The following is a 17,212-nucleotide window of genomic DNA, read 5'->3' as shown; positions in this document are numbered from 1 at the left end:
TTCTTTGTCTGGAAATCTTCCTTACATTGTCTGGCACTAGAAACAAACAGATATTGGTGTGTGATCACATGACTATTCTGCTGCAGGAGAAACCCTACCGAGCCATCACTGATGGTTCCTTCTGCTTCCGCAATTGTATAATTTGATTAGCAAAGAATCCCATAGATGTATACAGCTGCCGAACCCCTAAGACCAACACTTCTAGACTAAATACCATGTAATCTTCTGTCATTATAAACATGGAACTACTGTTATGCTGTTGCATAGTTCCCACCTCTCCCTTCTTCAATTGTCTTTATTTTTGTTTTGTTGTATGGATTTGTATAAATGCAAGTAGTGCGTAATTGCTCTAAACAACTCAAGCAGCCTCTACAGACAGCATTTCCTATAATCACATGCTATTATAACAATAATATAATCCTCTTCATGGGTGTGTCAAGTTTAACCCATGTATTTTTGAAATAATTAAAGGGGCTGTTTTTTTTACCAGTATAGTTGGGGAAATCAAATGTTTGGGAAGTAAAGATGAGGAAGAATGTGGTGTGCTAATCATCCTTAATTTGGAGTCATTCTTTAATTGATTTGTCAATATTACATGCCATGAAAGAATTAGGAATTGTGATCATTTTATGTCTATAGTCAAACAATTGAAGCAGCAAGAGACAGGAACTGAAGTGAAGCGGGTGAACTCACAGACCAAGTTGTTCCCATGTGTATCACCATCTAACAGCCCGATAGATTTGTCTGGAACACACACCAAACATTATCAGCTTTGTAAATGACTGACCTTTTCCATTCCATTCCATTTTCTACTATTAATACCACCATAGCTGTGGTATATTCTAATCCAAACAGTAAAATGCACCATGGAGATTCATATATAGTATGCTGTTTTGATCCAAAGAAACCCAACCAAAATGAAACTACGAAAAAGCTTTATGAAGGGTCAACATCCTGCAGATGGCAAAACAGGAACAAACCTATCCCAATAGAATACCAAGTGAAAGCAATTATAATGGGCCCATGGCAAAAGACCGAAAAGGTATAAGTTCACAGAAATACATTTTCATATTGTCCTCCCATAGCAGCCAGTTCACTGTGTCCAATGCATTGCACATTTTTATTAAACTAGGGATATATTAGATATTCACTTCTATGTTTGAAACGAAAATCCAATATTTCTAATTATTCAAAGTCAACCTCTGGCTGTATAGTCCCAGGAGAAATTGGCAAAAATAACAGACTAGATTTCTTTATCTCGTTTCATGCAAAGCAAAAACCTAATAATAATGACTAAAGTATATATACACAAGCACAGCTTACAGACTAATGGACTGCAAACAAGGGCTACAAATCCAGACAGCTCCTATCTCTGCTAGAACGAAGCCGTCTATCCATGCTTGTTAATAATGTTAAGTGACATTCTGCTAATCAGGACTATTCACATCGTAGCAGTAAAGCAGGCTAAAACAAACCTAGTGTAGTACTTACATACTCACCACCTTTACCGAAACATTTTAGGATAAAATAACAAAATATACGAAAACAAATACATACAATGCCTTTACGTTGCATGATTTCTCAGCATGCACTCCTTAGATTGACTTTGTGTGCCCTGGTGGTTCTCCAGAGTACTAAATTGCTAATTTTCAGTACTATATTCTACAATGCTATAGAAGTCCAAAACTGTTTTGTTTCAAGCTAGCGGTTTAGTTTACCTGTATAAGTGCCCCACTGGTGCAGTACAGGGGTTTATAGGCAGGTATATACAGATGGTCATCTGAATGAAGTGAAGATAGAAATGTGTATGGGTAATAGCAAATAACAGAAGTTGAATGCTGCCCTAATGCTAATTCTAGGGAGACGTGTCCAGGAGTGGAGTACCTGCTTCATGTTTTCCATACATGGGTATTAAGGTTTGTTCACACCACAATGCAGAAAGTAATATAAACGCAAATTACATGCACAATATCCCTTACATTTACAGATTAACAAAATACCTTTATCATTAGGATTAAATAGTATTTATAAGCCAATGCATCAAAAAAAAAAATTCTAAAAAATTGTACCCACATCACAGACAAGATTGTATTAAAATAGTGGTAAAAAAGTGCTTGTCACAAGAGGTTTAGAAAAAAGAAATTGCCTTGTAATAGTATTTTTGTTGTGGTTACCAAGCAGCGGTATAAGTAATAGGGGTTACTGATGGTGAAAAGTCTTTTGCTCAATTTATGTCATCCTCATAATGATCCAAAAAAGGTAATTGGTTGATTTATGTCCTTTTGTTCTGCTGTGTAATGGAGTAAATGTTGTCTGTTCTAATACACCGAAAAGCCATCAAAACCACGCTGCTTCCCCCTTACAGATCACAATAAGACAAAAAAGATCCAGCCTGTTTTATAGAACTATAGAAGAGAAGGTCGGTCTAATCTCCTGACCTTAGATAACCATTTTCTATTTTTCCTTTCAGAGGAACAGAATCTCTACATACCCAAAGCCACTAAGACAGCAATGCAAATATATACAGATCTAAGTAGTCTGACTTCAATTAAATATATTGCTGAATGTGTTATGGTATTTAACCATGTATTAATGTGTATTTGATATATACTTTGTCATTTAAAGAATTATTTTGCCATTGTAGGAATCTAATATTCCTGATGAAATGGACTGCGCTCTGCGAAACGGGTAGAATATATATCGAACATCGATATAATAGAGACTCGAAAATGCTACACAGTGGTTAATAGTGGTTGTATTTTTATGATATTTTGAATACATTAGTATTTTATGGTTATATATAAATTGGGATGATTTTAAACTATTTGAGATGCCTAAAAAGTCCTAATGAAAATGCTCCCTGCATTCCTATTGTTCTTTTGTTTTGGTTCACGATAATAAGGATGTGGCATAACATTTGAGAATTAGAGGAGGGTGATTTATCTATTTTCTTTTTAGAAATGCAAAGATATAACATGGTTATTAAAAAGCCACCTTTGAAATATGGTGTTTAATAAAGAAGAGGTTGATTATTGGTGATCCCTCCCCTCCCACACAATTTTGTGATCAATAGTTAATAAAAAGTTAAAATTAAATCCCTTACAAGGATCCACAAGGTGTTGTCCTATGTATATAGAACGAAAGACAGAATTCTATGATGAACTTGTCTTGAGGGAAGGTCATGATGAGCATAGTTGTTTAAAGTATATATTTTATTTTATAGCCTATAAGAAAACTGTATGTGCAGATGCTTTTAGAATTATCTTTTTATGGGAGAACGCTGTACAAACACCTTTTTGCATCTTGTGACTATTACTGTGAAATGCCAGAAGCTTTAGTTATTCCCAGTCAAATTTCTACTTTTCATTCCAACCCCTTGGTTTGTCACCCACACCACCAATAACCAAAAAATTCACCGACAGCATAGTGATTTTAATCTACACAACAAGGCAGAAGCTGGGGCAGCCACCTGGCCTCTGGGGTTGTTGGCCAACTATGAAGATGAAGTTGTTTCAGAGAAGTAGGGTTTTCTGTCTAAAAAAGATAAGAGGAAACGCATTGCAATGTCAGCTCTTAGGTACAAGCTTTGCTTTAATGAAGAAATTTCTGGTTGCCTTTAATGAACTTCATATTCTATGCATAAACAGCCTTCATTCAGACACTTGAAGCTAATCATCATCTTCCAAATATTTCTTGCAGTGACTAAACATTAGTTGAGCTGTGTGCTCATCCTACTCCTTCCCACCAACTCACATTATACAACAACAGCAGAATGACACTCTGGCAGCCAGAAACCGTGATTGGATGCATCACTTGGGCCCGCAAGCGGCCCACAGAGTTTTCATACGACCACCGCTCTGTCCGTGAATGGAACTTATTTCAGTCAGGAGCCATGACAGAAAAGTCCACAATAGTGGTCAAAAGTCTTTTATGTGACCACCAGAATGTCTGTGAATAGTGCGTTATTTTATACTTTTTTATTCAAATCATCAAATAATTAATCGCTGCCCAAACAAAACTTTTTGTTCTTGAAAATGAAAAATGTTCATATTCAAAAGAGTTTTATTAGCAAGCTTGACATCTGCTTAGTTATCTTGATAAGAAATTATAAAAGTATAACCTAAAGCCAAAACCAGTAAGAAATTTTAGATTAAGTAGTGGCTTTCATATGCCGTCTCTTCCATGGTACATTGGGATGATTTCTTCCAGGTTACTGTGCCAAAGACACAACAAGAAATTAGTGGAAATCTCTTGAATGTTTGGGAAACTTCCCATTAGACAGATGTCACCAAAAGCTGGAAGATTTCTCCTTATACCTTCTGTCAGCAATGTTTACCATGACAAGCAGAAAAGTAAATCTTCCTAGAAAAGTCAAGGACCGCAATAAAAAAAAAAAAAAATGAAAAAAAAAGAAAATTTTGTCACTGAAGAACATATGAGGGGGGTGGGAAGGGGAAGCAATCTATAATACAAAAACTAACCAACTAGGAGTATACTGTGTACCGAGAGAATAATTCTAAAAAAAATAGGGACCAGAATTGAGAAATACCAAAGGTTGGGATAGACATATATAATCAAATTTGAAGATTGTGTTGTATAGTTACAATACTGTTTAATCATGATTTGTTGGAGAATATTGTATGACACATTTTATGTTGGCTTGTTTGTTTGTATGATTAAAATGAAAACTAATAAAGAAATTGAAACAGAAAAAAAAACTTCAGAAAGTGTGGGTTCTCTTAAAGTAGAAATGGCCATTAGTCAGCAGATGTGTCATGCACAGGTTTCACTTAACAGCTCTCTTTCAAAGACAAGATTACTAAAAAGTATTTATTAATGTTCTAACTTAATTAACTTGTTATGCAGAAACCTCTGTTTATTACACCCACTAAGGCAAACACCAACAGAATAAACATATGTAGTTATTGTACGTCTTATGTTACCCTCTTGTAGCCCAGAGAAGAGGGGAAATCTGGATTTGCATTTGCTGGTTTCCTCACTGCAAGCCAGAGGGATTGTATTGGTAATTTGTGGAAATCCACAGTAATTGGGACAAAATTGTTTTGAACAGAATAATGAAGAGATAGATTCTTGCTTTGGTTTTACGTTTACATTTCTTGTCTGCCTTGGTGAGGTTTTCTCTCTTTTCCCATTACTCCACAGTACAACAGTTAGAGAATCATTGCAGCTGGCAGCTGACCCTCAGACTTACAATGATGGGAACAGTAAAATGCAATCCATGTACTGGAATACCAAACAGGATACAGAGCATTTATATTAAATCAAAGTGTAAGGCTTCCTACCAGTGCATAGACATTTAAAGATTGTGTTTTAAAAAAAACAATGTTTTAGAGTTCCATGAAACCTGTAAAGGGATCTAAGGCATCTTAAAAGCTTGAATCTTTAATACAGTTTGTTAACCAATAAAAGGAGCCTGGGCCCGTCAAAGCATGTCAAAACTTAACTAGCAATCTGTAGATAGCCCCTTGTCCTGTATCGGCTAGCTTTGACACTTCCTCCTTGTGAACAGATGCAGAGAGTAAAGGTGCGTACACACTTCCAATTTTTATCGTTCCAATCGAACGACGAACGATCGATTGGGCAAAAAATCGTTCGTAAAAAAGTAACCAAGGACGCCGACGAACGAGGAAAGTCGTTGGAAACGAACGACCGGACCGGCGGATCGGACGACGATCGTTGAACATCGTTCGTGTGTACGGTCGTTCGTTGATCGTCCAGGGGCTGAGCATGCGTGATGAACGAACGTTCGTTCACTTTCCTGTCGTGCACATAGTTCCTCTATCGCTTAAACGATCGTATCTATTGTGTGTACAATATCTACGAACGATGTGCAGGATCGGTGCTATACGATCGTTCGTGTATATCGTGCAGGAACGTTCGTCGTTCGTTTTCCGACGATAATAATTGGAAGTGTGTACGTAGCTTAACAGAATTAGGATTGTCGGAGGTGTGATAGTTGTCTTGTTCTGTGGTGGAGTCTGGCTGCAATGAACACAGACACCACAGCTGTGAAGGGGTGAGCAATAACATGGAGAGGTTCCAGTGCCAAACCGATAAGGGAGAGGAAGAGGAGGGGGTCCTTAACACAAATCCCAGCCTGTTGCTATGGAAAGGTCACGGAAGGACATGAGTCTCTCTCTGAGAGCTGCCAATGTCTCCAATGTTCGCCAGTATGACACTGACTCACCCCTAGCACGGATCTGCAATAATAGCTAGCTCTTCACACTCCATCAGATGCTGCTGTGTATAGAAGCCGCACTCCTCTGTGTAAGCGAGCCGACACATGACAGCCGCCTCTGCCAGGCCCTCACACAGCCTGGTGTTCCCTAGATCCGCTTCGCCAACCCTAACGGGCGCGAGGAAAGGAGGATGATTGAGACGTTTACTGTCATGGAGTTTAATGACGCTTGTCACACATCATGTACAGGACACAGATAAGTCATCCTGTCATCTCTAAACTGTGCATGCTAAAACACGAGAAGATGGAGGATTTATTAACCTTCAACCAAAGACATTGCTTTGTGAGCTACACCAAGTTTATGTAAAAATGTTGTATGACAGGCCAACATAAAACAAAAGGTTTTAGAAAAACAAAAGTAACCATCTAAATATAAACCAAGCTGCAATGGTTGGATGTGTCAATTGATAGCAGGGATATTTAGTATGTCTTTCGCAATTTCGCAATATCACAAAAAGGTATTTTGAAAGATAAAAAACAGGCACTTGCTAATTGGTGGTTTCTATTAAGAGCAGGGGTGTCAAACTCAAATACACAGTGGGCCAAAATTAAAAACTTAGGAAAAGTCGCAGGCCAAACTTGAAACTGAAATAGCATTGCTAATGCAATCCCCTGCGTCTATAAAACAGTCCAATGTGGGGCCACGTATAGGCCAAGAGGCCGCTGGTCTAAGGACGTGAGTGATGCCGGGAATTGTAGTAGCAGCGCGATTTCAATACAGCGGCAGGTCAGCTGCAATTCATAGTTAGGATTACTTTGGGGGCCAAACAAAGGGCATTGCGGGCCAGAGTTTGACACCCCTGTGTTAGAAAACAGCCCAGATATTGGCTGCATGGCAGAGATGTTTAATTGTCTATTATTTGGTCTCTTTATTTCTAGAAAACATATATATATATATATATATATATATATATAAATATATATATATATATATATATATATATATATATATATATATATTGCTGTTATGTGTCACTATTGTTTTCAGCTTTCTCGGAGGATACCAGCATTGGAGAGAAGTATCTGTAGTCACGTGCTGTTTCTCTTGTCCGGATGCTGTATGGTGAATGAGTGTTGTCACTAAGACAGAAAGTGTGCTACTGAGAAAAAAGTATGAAACAAAACTAATGCAGCCACCACATCCAAGGACTGTAAGGTTCCAATACACAAGCATTTTGTATGTGGGTGTAGATACTTATTAATGGTTCATATGCTGATGAGCCTACCCCTTCCTATATATAGTTCTTAGAGAGAAATTGCTTTTTGCATAATGATGTTTACATACAAATCAAAGTGCTATTTACAGTATATTTTCCAAGATCATAATTACAATAATTCAGTGTCGCTTTTCTTTTCCTTCACCACAACTAACATGTTAAATACAAAAGGTGAATAAATGTAGAAAAAGAATTTCACATTATATGGGAACATACACCTCCAAAAAGATATCAGCTGCTGGGAGCTACGCGTGATCGCTTGATCCCGAAGCAGATCTGAACCTGGCTTATTGTTGCCAACAACAGTGATTTAGATTAGGAAAGCCACAATCTGACTGGATGAGAGACAACAGCAATGTTATGGTCTATACAAGTCAAAGTTGGTAACAAAGACTGAAGAACTGCACTAAGGATACAAATCACATATATATTCTGGACTAAATACTAACAAAACTTTTCTTTATTATAGTGAAATTCAGCGGAACTCTACTGGTTAGTTGGTATGATGATTACACATATTGCCATCACTCTGTATATGGGCCCCACAAACTGGCACAGCCCTCACCCTTTAAGGTACCTGAATTTATTTTTTAAACTACATTCAAAACAGCATTATTAGACACATGCAAATTATAACTATCACCTTTCATTTAGGACCAGTGGATAGCATAGTCTATAGCTTGTGTCCTAATTCTCCTTTACACATAATAACGGGGAGAAGTGGCACACCTCTAATGTTTACAGAGCTGCTGTAACAGTGACAGAAATCTATCCATATAATATATCCAACGGACGGAGAGAAACTAGAACAATATTAGATCATTCGTGTCCTTATTGTCATCCCCCTGAGAAGGATAATTACTGTAATTACAGTATTGAGTTTCAGACGCACCTGTCCACTTCTCTTACTTGCTGTACAAATACCACACAGATATACACAAGGTGGTAGGTGCAGCAAAGCTTCCAGCCTTGTCCTTTTACAGGTTAACGCAACATATTGCCCCCTCCACAATGCAACTGCAGTCTGCAGCTCCTATTATACTAATCTCTGCCCACTCACTTCTTTCACTGCAGCAATAATTCCACCTACATTTCACTCCCGGCTTTCTCTATTCTTTCTCCTCCTCCTCCTCCTCACACTTAGGGCCTCCATCCTGGCCTGACCTAAATCAAGACCCCTCAAGGGCCAGAGAGAAGAGATGCTGGAGATGGGCGGAAAATACGTTTTGTCTGGTTAGCTTGCCATGTACTATTTCTAGAGCTAAACCACCATCCTTAATTGATACACCTAATTAAGTTTCACATGTATAGTGGGCTTTTTTTCTAAAGGTCAACCTACATACTAGGGGTTTTATCATAACAATACAAAAGCAAAGTTGCACCGATATATTCACAGTTTTAACTGAGAAATAGTTATAGTGAAGTGAGGTTTGCATTGCCAAAAAAAAAGAATCTATAAAAAGGCAAAATCTATTTATAGACGGTCAATTGCAGGTCAAACAAGGTGATGATCTGCAGGTCAAATACTCCTTTTAATGCAAACTGATACTATCAACACAGGTCTAAAGTCTCTCCACAGAGGCCCTCCATATTTGTGCTGCGGCCATTGTCACCGGGAATGAATGTCTTCAGAACAGGAATTGAGGGGAATTGTTTAAATGCGGATACTTCTACTGTGACAACTGTTTAGGAGGGCATTCTCCAGCTGTATATATTTTCTTTTACTTCTTGTATTGTGTTATTAGTACAGGAAGTGAAAGGAAATCTTCCTAATGTGACACAAATGGGAGAAAATCTTGATGGGGTATTAACCATTCCCTACTCCTACCTCTAATTAACAAATTATGTCAGGTTTAATTAAGTATGTTCCTGAGTCCCATGGTTAGGTCTATTTTTATTTATTTATAACCCAAATTTAAACTGAAAAGTGCAATGTGAAACTGCTAATGTTTATTTTACATGCAGAAATAATGAAAAAATAAGTACCATGGTTGTTACTGGAATTTATACAAACCGTAAGATAAACTACCATGTTTTCACAATCCAAACTTTTTTTTTTTTTTTTTAAATATGTATAGAAAACTACAGCATCATGGAGAGATCTAAAAATACACACACACACAAAGCTATAAAAAACAAACCCAGAATGCATATGTGAAGACAGAGTATATCTGTAGCCTTACACTGCCATTAAAAGAACACAGATGGCACACAGGAACAGAACCACACACACACAGATAGCGGAGTAACATACGTTCTGCTGCTATGTATAAAGATGATTATTCATTAAGAATGTAAAATAGCTCAGAACAGGGGAATAATAAAGACCATTCTTCTGTGTTCCTAATAAATCAGAGGAACGGTGCATCTGCTTTTGCTGGAAACAGAAATGATTCGACTCCGTTTGGATGAGACAGCAAGCGGAGTTGGTAAAATTGCCTTCAGACTAAAGGTGGCTATACAATTAATATGTGGTTGTTGATTTATCCTGTTGGTTGCACAAAAATTAATGCATCGTTACTACCCCCAAATTACTTCTTTGGTAAATATACTCTAGCGGTAACCCCAAATTAGCTCTGTGTAATTATTGACTCAATTGCAAAGTCTGTGGGCAGATTCTGTCTTTTGAGCGTCACACAGAAAAGAACTGAAAGGGCACGGCAATATGGACTTAGAAATGTATGGCACAAGTTTTTTTTTTTTCAGCATGGTCTTGTGCACGGACTCACCTAGGGTGGTCACGAACCTCTCCAAGAAAAGGAATTACCTGCTGATGTGTGAGCTCTAAGAGTCACCAAAATCTGTCTACTGCTAATGATAGTGACACATATAAGATACTTTGCTACAGTTCCAAACACATGCTGCTCGGGAATGGTCCCCCGTTGTCACTCATCCAGAGCAACAATGTGCAGCCGGGTCTCAAGCAAGTGCATGGAGACCCGAAGTGGTTAAAGGAGATAGTAGAAGACCAACAATACCAAGATGGGGGAAAAACATAAAAACAATATTTACAGGAAACAAACATGGCTATTGCTTATTATCTAAATAAGACAAATGTCATCTATTTGGGATTTACACATTCTTTAAAGGTTAGTTCACTCAAAACCTTTTATTTCTAATGTTTTGTTTTTTTTATGTTTGTTGATTCCATTGTTTATATTTCCCCATCAGCTGCTAGATTTGTGTAACAGTATTCCACCAATCCTCCTACTGTGACTATGACAAAGGTCTATATTACTCCATGCTAATAATTAGATATTACCTGTGTGGGCATTCCTCTAATGGATTGAAAGGTGTAAAATAGAGGAAGAAAATATATTTAAAATAAAACAATGCATTTTATTTGGAGACCCTTCCCTTTATAGATGTAATTTACAGTTACTATTTGTAAAATTGTATTATTTGATAGGTTGGCTCCATGAAAAAGAAACATGGAATGCATTTATCGATCTTTGAGCTACAGATTTAATTTCAGTTCACATGAACAGCAAAGTTCAGGTCAAAGACTGCAAAATGTATCACTTTTTTTTATTACACATAACAGGAATACTCTTGTACAAATACATAATAATAAAACTGTTGCAATGGGCCAAATGTAAACATTATTCATTATTTCCACAAATTTTGTTGCATTAAAACATGCAGCAAAATGTATGGAATTATGTCCACAACCTTAGCCTGCTATCTCCAGTCAGGAAACCACAGAGTAAGAACAGAAATCATTCCCGTCACCCCCAACCTTTATTAATATATTTGTACCAGCTGTATACAACACTACAAGTGTCTCTCAAAGACAATGGGTGATAAAAAATTAACTTATTTTCTAAACCTAACATATGTAATATGTCTTTGCTTGCCACGCTATAAAAGGGACCTACAGCTATTTTATTGTTTGGTAAACTGCTATGAATCATCAATTTGAATAAATAATGTTTTACATCTGTTGCTGCATGTAAGAACTGTTGTCACCTCCTGTTTACATTTATTGTCGCACATTATTTATCATGATGGGTTGGTATTGGCATCGCCATCATATACAAGAGATGAAAAAGGGTCATACAGTGTTCCTATTTCTGGAAGCTTCCACAAGTAATATTTTTGTTAATGGAATGCAATGCTTTCTTCCACATGGAGAAGGTTGATTTCTAGATTTGAGTTTATGTTGGGGGAAGTACAAAATTTAAGTTGTTAGTGCTTGCAACTCTGGGTTTTAGGTTTAAATACCACCTGAAAGGAGTTTGTATGTTCTCATTGTGTATACATGAGTTTTCAATACGTTCTCCTGTAATCTGAAATCAAACTGGTAAGGCAATTGTTTTTTGTTTTTTTTTAAAGCGGCCCCTTGTGATTTCAGGAAAGTCAAAGTGTAAGCTCCTTAGGGAGGCAGGCACCAATATCATATAATATAAAATACTACAGAAAACAAGCAAGAGAGTTTATAAGTAAAGATTGACAGGAAAAGACAAAGGATAAAAGAAATTGAATGATCTCTCATTACTTAAATATTAGAAATGCATCTTTTGTGACCTTGTTTTCCCAATACGTAGACATCACATGACCTTTCAGACAGGCTTGGGGTTCCGGTATCACACAATCAATGGGTTACATTCACAAACATGAAGCAATCATTATACGGAGCCGATCAGCCTAAGGCTCAGATGAATGTATTTTATGGGCATTGTAAAATCTGAGTCAGTTACTGGAAATTAAATCTGGGTTGTATGGGAATAGTATTATGACGTCACTGGATTTTATTACATTGACAGACATAGAATCTGACCGCAATACAGGTTTGCTGATTGCAGGATTCTACATAACAAACAGTACAACATTACCCCAGCACAGAAATATCCTGATGTAAGGAAAGTGGTTTGAGATTGTCAATTATAGATGGGAGGAACTCTAGCAGTTACGTCTGATTAGCTGATAAGGAAAAGAGGTATCTGCTTCTCTCTAACCTTATTCCCTAACCTTCGCTCTAACCCTATTCCCTAACCTTCTCTCTAACCCGATTCCCTAACCTTCTCTCTAACCCTATTCCCTAACCTTCGCTCTAACCCTATTTGTTCAGAGCAAAAAGTTAATATACACATGCCAAAAATGTAATATATGGCTGTCTATCAGTCCTTAAATCTATAAAAGTATGTTTTCCAGCCCACAGAAAGTGACCAGGTCAAAACATTACTGGGAGGATAAACTAGGGACAACTACTTAAGATGTGGTGAGCTCAGATTTACTATCACTTTTCTTTTAGATACACTTAATGACTACATGAACCCATAATGAACATAATACAACAATAATGAATCTGCAGGTTTAAAGATCAGAACAAGTCATACATTTCCCAATCCTACCTCAATTCCAAGGGCCCGATGCAAAGTTCAGATAAGAGGATCAGGACATTTAAGGGCAATCCTCCAAAATATGATAATGGGGAATTTGGAGTAACCTGGCCAATTCATTCCTCTTTTGAAAGAAAAGTAAAGTGGTAAATAAATGATCATTTTTGTGTAATCTGGTTGATGGATTGTAAGGTGCTAAGTGTGAAAGTGTTGATTGAGTCTAATGGCTGAGTCTTACAGGAACAGAATTGGGTTCTGACCTAACTAACAGAACCTGCTCCTTAATACTGGGGAGACATCCCTCCATGTATAACTAGCAACATTACCAAGACTTCTGTATCCCTTAATGCCCTCAAAACAGACATCTACTGAGTTACTGATCTAGACAAAGGGATACATGGTCTCTGGATACAAGGAGCATTGTGGGTACTTCACAGCTTTGGAGACTGCAGAAAAGCAATTGCTTTCATGAAGTCAAATCCTGACTGGATAACTTGCACTGAAATAAGGGCAAAATCAATGTTCAATATATTCTAAGCAAGGAAGCGAAGGACAAAAAGTAATGTAATATGTACATGCATAATTATAAACTATATTTAATAATTATAAAAAGAAGACTTTTTTAGGATTATTTAAGGAGATCACTTTGTGAATCTAAACAGATATTTAAGCAGGTTTACAAAAGAAGGGAATAGGGAAGATATCACTAATGAAATGAAGTGCATTGATAGCCCACTGGGCTGGGACACAAGTAATATGCAGAGTTGTCACCCCAAAAGTATTATACCATATAGCAGCAATATGTGAATCACAAAACAGCTTCTGCACGGGTTTTTTATATATAAAGTAATATTGTATTATCTAATATATTTATATAGCTCCAGTCCTGGCACAATGTAATAAGCAAGTACAGATAATCAGTCCAGATCTGTTCTTTGCTTGAAATGCTGTGCTCACATGCCAGGAAATCACATCATCTCTGCAAGCTTTATATGACATAAATGGAGTATAGAGGAGCAAGAAGCACGGGTAAATTATAGAAGCAGAAAATGGACACCCATTTATCTATAACTGAATAAAAAACAATTCCACTTACAAAGCCATTATTTTTGCTGTTTAGGTGGGAGTAAAGAACATTTCTGAGAATCGGCACTGCTTAAAAAAACTCACCCATGCACATTTGACATCATTGTACGGAATTTAAAACAAATATTGTGCTTTAAGTAACACCTGCCTATAATTTTGTTCCTCCCTAGGTTGCTATAGGTAACAATTCTTTCAGGCTCAGCTAGGCAGGAGGCCAAACATTCTCTGATATTCAGTGAGTTGATCCAATGTTCAAGATGTCAGTTCATCGGAAGTTAGCATGCTCCATGAGGCATGAGGCACGCAATGGCTTTGTAAGGTTGCTCGTTTATTAAAAGTCTCAATACCTTCCTTGCAAGAAAGACACCTGATGTGAAGGTGAGAGGTCTTCTTTAAGTATAGTAAATGTACTACAGTATTTACCCCATAGGTGGCATTTGTTATTAGCTCTATGCTGCATACCAGTTACAAGGCGGAAAGCTGGGAATATCTTTCCTCACAGTAAGAGCTGTCACTGCTGTATGTTTGAAGCATCTCAGGAAGAAAAGATCATCCGCCATCTATGGTTTCTTTTTGTAGATTATAATGTAATGTGAATGAGAGCATCCATTACTCTCAGCTGGAGACCAGAAGAAAGCTTGTCCTCTACAAGCAGTATAGTTGTCCATATTTGAGGATAAGCAGGCCATCTGCAGAGGCCTTTTTGCCAACAACATCAATGAGGTCAGAGGTCAATTAAAATGGCTGCCTCCATCTACCGTGCAAGTATATGACAATTGCTGCTGTGCACACACATCTGTCTCAGAAATAAAGGACACATTCCTGGTAGATAATTAAAAGATCATTTCTTGTTCTACATTTACTACAGATACGGACAACCTGCTATGCATCCAAATGATTTTGCACTTTAGTCCTTGTAAATCAGTTTGTTGAGGGACAACAAAATGGCTGCTGGGCCTCCGGTACAAACAGATAACATTTGATGGATACAATGGCTTAAAACCTGTTTATCTCTGTGCAGGAGCAGATAAATGCAGAAGTCATTATCCTGAATGACAAACACTGAGGTTTAGTCATAGGAAGAAAGGGAACCTTCTATACTGCGTAGAATGATACCCAAACATAAAACAATGTCTACCTTAGGTGAGCCCGACAAATACTAACAGATCAGGCCCTGTTGAAGTAACTATTGGTTGGCTATCACCACTGTACATGAAATGAGTTCCAAGTGATAGCTGATAACAAATGAAGCCTGTTGAGTCCAGACTCCTACGTGCCGCACCCCGGTGCATTCTGGTCCTCAGGAGCTGCCGAGTAGCTTCCTATCTCTTGCCGGCCTCCATTATTATGACTCTCACAGATACATTCACGCCACGCTTATCAGTACAGTAATGAGGGAAGAGAGGTAACATAGTACAGAAGATAGATTATGAATTTTTACACAGCACAGGATAAGAATTCATTGATAGCGATACAACAAATGTAAATACTTCTTTCATTTCAGTTTATAATGTTAAGGTGGGCAGCCTCCTAGAAGGACTCCACATGTAGCTTTCCCCCTCCCTAATTCATATGATAATTATACTTACATTGGTAGAAGGTAGAGCGCTCTCTGGCAATCCAAGCTCGTGGATAACCTCTTCTTCCAAAGCACAGTCACCAATAAGCAGCCTTTTTTTTTCCTCACTGGTCCAGCTTGCAATACTGAGCTCCCAGTGTGGGCTTTATCAGAGGAGACAGTGATGCTTTGCTTACACCTCCCTCTCCGCTTTCCTGTCACTTCACAGCTAGCTCTTCTCTCCCGGTGAGGATGCAGAGGGCTTTGAAATTTGGATATCTGTCCCCAATCCTCGTTTTTTTTTTTTCCCCTCCTCCAACGGCAGCACACAGGAGGGGAGTGGGATGGTGCAGAACCGGAGAGAGATGCAAAAGGCGGCGTAGGGATGCAGTTCGGTCCTGAGCTAATGAATGGTGCAGTGCTCTTGTTGTCATGGAAACGCAAAGAGGAAAAAATCATTGCCATATAAGGAGCGGTGACATGGATTCTGGGAACATATTAGAATATATAAAATAAATTAAAACTGCTGATGTATGTCCTGTGCATGTCATGCAGCAATCTTTCATTTACAAACGTTGGGACTGTGCAGGCTTTGCTGCAATGAGGGATGCTGCTGAAGGCTGAGAGCAGAGATTCTGGCTGGCTTATTCAGCATGGAGATGCTAGCAAGGCCTAGCTGTGATCAGAATGGAGAGATAGCTGGAAGGATGGAAGGGAAGGGGGTGTTTCTGCGACAGGTGGCTCACCGACAGGAAGAAGCAGAATGTCCACACCACCAGCACAATGATGCTGAAGGAATTTTAACTCCTTCTAACTGAACTTAGAAGAACAGCCAAGTCTTTGTATTTTGGGACTATGTCCGTGTTTGCCAGGATTAAAAGAAACAGCTGTTTTGTGTAAATGTCTATTTCTTTCCTCTACAAGTGGAAGAGAAAGCTGTAACTGTCTAAAATCAGTTCAGTGCTTAAATCAATAAAACAAATCACTATTGCACTTTGCACAACACCCTCTGAAACAACTTTGTGTGTTTTAAGCTTCCAGGTAAAGGAACGGTTGGTGCCTAACTTTATGTTAAAGCCCAACTCCGCTTTTACCTTTAATTTGCCAAAGCTGTACAAACTCCTCTCATATCTGTGATTTCACAATACTTTTAGTGTACATTAGAAGCTGAAGCAAGTCAGATAAAGCTGTACACTTAACCAGCATGATTTACGTATTTCCTCTCCAGCTTTGCTGTCTATGCCTGCTTCCATTCATAGGATTGCAATGCCTGCAATCATAGGCATTAGCTATGGTGGTCAGCATGCAAATGTCAGAATTTGGTTTAGAAAGCTGTGTACAGTACCCTGTCAGTCCCTCCCAGCAGTCATCTGCCTGTATTGCAAAGAAAGCACACAGACCCAGTAATAATGTATAGGCCATTGCATTAGCAGTTCATATGAAAAGCCAAAATATAAGCATAATAAACTTCAGCTTTTTACGCTTTTGAATGGTGACCCATAGAATTTTGTGTTTTGTCCTTACAGGGACAGACCACTCACACCTCAATGCTGAAAAATGAAATGACTTTGCTTATTTGGCTGGGGGTCTCTGGTTATGAGATATCATTCCTGGGTCAGTACACCGGCAGCTATCCCCTGTAGCTGAATCTATATTGCAGAGGATGTATGAAGAGTTGGAACACCTGGAAACATTATTGTTGAAGTGAAGCAACTAATCGAGCTGGGAGAAAAAAAAATGAAGCCTGTTT

General features: G+C 38.1%; 1 protein-coding gene across 7 annotated transcripts in view; it reads right to left on the bottom strand.

The window, feature by feature from the left end:
• Positions 1 to 17,212, bottom strand: part of TANC2 (tetratricopeptide repeat, ankyrin repeat and coiled-coil containing 2) — a 251,599-nt gene that overhangs the window by 51,948 nt on the left and 182,439 nt on the right. The window contains exon 1 of one of the 7 annotated variants that reach the window (XM_072414612.1): positions 15,494 to 16,065. The exons of 5 other annotated variants lie outside the window; for them this stretch is intronic. The gene's annotated coding sequence lies outside the window, so the exon portion shown is untranslated. Of the gene's footprint in view, positions 1 to 15,493; positions 16,066 to 17,212 lie in introns of those variants that run through there. One more of the 7 variants, XM_072414611.1, reaches the window with a different exon arrangement.

The sequence above is a fragment of the Pyxicephalus adspersus genome, chromosome 6, assembly GCF_032062135.1.
Source record: "Pyxicephalus adspersus chromosome 6, UCB_Pads_2.0, whole genome shotgun sequence".
NCBI lineage: Eukaryota > Metazoa > Chordata > Amphibia > Anura > Pyxicephalidae > Pyxicephalus > Pyxicephalus adspersus.
Note: the sequence above shows the minus strand (reverse complement) of the source record. Positions and strands in the feature narration are given on the sequence as shown.